The 2,929-nt window shown below is 37.4% G+C and overlaps 1 non-coding gene across 1 annotated transcript; it reads left to right on the top strand.

The window, feature by feature from the left end:
* The first annotated feature begins 1,935 nt into the window (after nt 1-1,935).
* LOC121225769 (small nucleolar RNA R71) lies at nt 1,936-2,041 on the top strand. The gene has a single exon (XR_005923661.1). It is a non-coding gene; the product is annotated as a small nucleolar RNA R71 (small nucleolar RNA).
* The last annotated feature ends 888 nt before the right edge of the window (nt 2,042-2,929 follow it).

Genomic DNA, 2,929 nt, shown 5'->3' on the forward strand with positions numbered 1-2,929 from the left:
TTTATACTCCTCATTCCTGCTATCAATCTCATTAAAATAGGGTTTTAATCAGGTGTTGTTTACCTTAAAAGTGTCGAACTTGGGGGGACTCACCTCCACCGTACTGAATGAAAAAATACTGAGTACCATAAGAAGGATTTCGTCATTTGGTGTGGTAGAGACAATGTGGGGATATGCAACATCTAGTAAGACTTTATCACCTACCTTAAGTTGATTAGGAGAGGTATCGGGCTTATTTTGGCATAGTTTCGGTTTATCATGTGTTCTCGATTCGTGTGCTCACAATTCATCTAGCTCCTCTATCCATAGCCTTCGTTCTTCATGAATATGTCCTCTATCATTTCTGGAACATGGCTTCTTTGAAGCTTAAGTTCTGCAAAGTCATATTGTCAGTTTTGGTAGATTGGTGTGGACTATTACCTTCAATGTTCGATGTGATGCCAGAATTACGAGCTTGAAAGGTGATCGTTTCGTCTCCCACACGAAGTGTAAGCTCACCTGTGCCAACATCAATAATTGTTTTAGCAGTTGCTAGAAAGGGCCTTCCTAAAATCAAAGGGGTGTTATTATCCTCCTCTATGTCTAGCACAACGTAATCAATGGGAATATGAACTTATCTACTTTCACGAGTACATCTTCAATAATACCCCTAGGGAATCTTATAGTTTTATCTGCCAATTAAATGCTCATCCTAGTTTGTTTAGGTTTCCTAAGACCTATTTGCTTAAACATTTTGTAAGGCATGACGTTAATACTAGCCCCTAAATCAGCTAATGCATGACTTATATCTAAACTACCAATTAAATAAGGAATTGTAAAACTCCCTGGATCTTTCAATTTGTGGGACAGCTTATTCTGTAGAATAGCTGAGTAGACTGCATTTAGCTCCACATGCGATGCTTCGTCCAACTTCCGCTTATTTACTAAAAGCTCTTTTAAAAATTTCATTGCATTTGGCATCTGCGACAAAGCTTCAATAAACGGTAAGTTAATATGTAATTTTTTCAAAATTTTGAGGAATTTACCGAATTTTTCATCTGAACAATCTTTCCTTGTCGCGTTAGGGTATGGGACACGAGGTTTATATTCATCATTCACCGTTTTGTTGTGACTTACCTCACTTTTACCTTTGCTCACCACAGTTTCTTGCATCAATTCTGGCTGAGGCGCAATGAATCTTTCCTTATCTTGAGTACTAATTGCGTTGAGGTGTTCCCTCGGGTTAGGTTCAGTATTACTTGGTAAGCTACCTTGTGGTCATTTGGAGATTAGTTTGGATAGCTGGCCTATCTAAGTTTCGAGTCCTTGGATCGATGCTTGTTGATTTTTAAGTGCTGTCTAGGTATTTTGGAAACGAGTTTCTGACATTGATATGAATTTTGAGAGCATCTCCTTAAGGTTAGGTTTCTTCTCTTGTTGATAAGGTGGCTGTTGAAACCCCTGAGGATTTTGTGGCTTTTGATTCCTTTGACCTCCCAGGAGAAATTTGGGTGGTTCTTCCAACCTGCATTATAAGTATTACTATATGGGTTATTTTGAGATCTAAAGTTATTGTTACCTATATAGTTGACTTGTTCCTCTTCGGTTGTGGGATTGAAGGATTGATATTATGTATGCACACCTCCTCCATTGGAGTCACACCTCATTACTGGATGTACCTGCGTAGAACCAAGTAAACCATCAATCTTTTTATTGAGAAGTTCTACCTGATTTGACAGCATAGTAACCGAGTCGACGTTAAAAACACTGGTTGTTTTCGTTGGCTTTGTCCTCATAACTTGCCACTGATAGTTACTCAGTGACATCTCTTCAATGAATTCATAAGCCTCTTCAGGTGTTTTTTTGCTGATGGTTCCGCCAGCAGCTGCATCTATCATTTACCGAGTCGAGGGATTCAGACCATTGTGAAATGTTTATACTTGCAGCCAAAGTGGTAACCCATGGTGAGGGCACCTTCTCAGTAAGTCCTTGTATCTCTCCCATGCATCGTAAAGTATTTCTAAATCCATCTGCACAAAAGAAGAGATATCATTATGTAATTTAGTCGTTTTAGCCGGCGAAAAATATTTTAGTAAAAATTTCTCGGTCATTTGTTCCCAAGTTGTAATTGACCTTCGTGGTAACGAGTTCAACCACTATTTAGCGTTGTTACTCAATGAAAAAGGAAATAACCAAAGATGAATGGCATCATCAGAAACGCCATTGATTTTAAATGTATCGCAAAATTCAAGAAAGTTTGCTAAGTGAGCGTTGGGATCTTCATCTTGCAAACCATCAACCTGAACAAACTGTTGTATCATCTGAATAATGTTAGGTTTTTATTCAAAAATATTTGTAGCTACAGCAGGTCTAACTATGCTAGATTCAGTTCCTGTGAAAGAAGGTTTAGCATAATCATACATAGTTTGGAGGAGCAAGATTTTGATTAGCTGCAATTGCAGGAGGTAGCTGATTGCCTTGGTTTTCAGCCATCTTGTCGGTTGGAGGTTGAGTATCATCTTCTTGCTCGCTCTATGTATCTTAAGCTGCGCCTTATTTCTCTTTGGTTTCTACAAACTTTACGATCGATTTCTTCGTCAAAAAGTAATGGTCCCGACGGGTTTCTTCTAGTCATAAACTATAAAAACCTGCCAAGAGAAAGAAAAAGTAAATAAATAATAATAAAATTGAATTAAATTGCAAGAAAAATAAATGGCTAAAGTAATAAAAATTGAGCGTTCCTAAAATCTCAGTTCCCCGGCAACGATGCTAAAAGATTGATCGCATGATTCGTAACAAGTAATAAATATTTAAAATGAAGATCAAACCTAGACTAACTATTATCGCTATCACACGAGATATCAACAAGGAACCAAAAGTACTAGTAATAACTATTTTTTTATTATCTAGCCTAAGAACAAAAGGGGTTTTATTTGTTTTAATTAACTAA

This window comes from Gossypium hirsutum, chromosome A03 (assembly GCF_007990345.1).
Source record: "Gossypium hirsutum isolate 1008001.06 chromosome A03, Gossypium_hirsutum_v2.1, whole genome shotgun sequence".
NCBI classification, from domain to species: domain Eukaryota; kingdom Viridiplantae; phylum Streptophyta; class Magnoliopsida; order Malvales; family Malvaceae; genus Gossypium; species Gossypium hirsutum.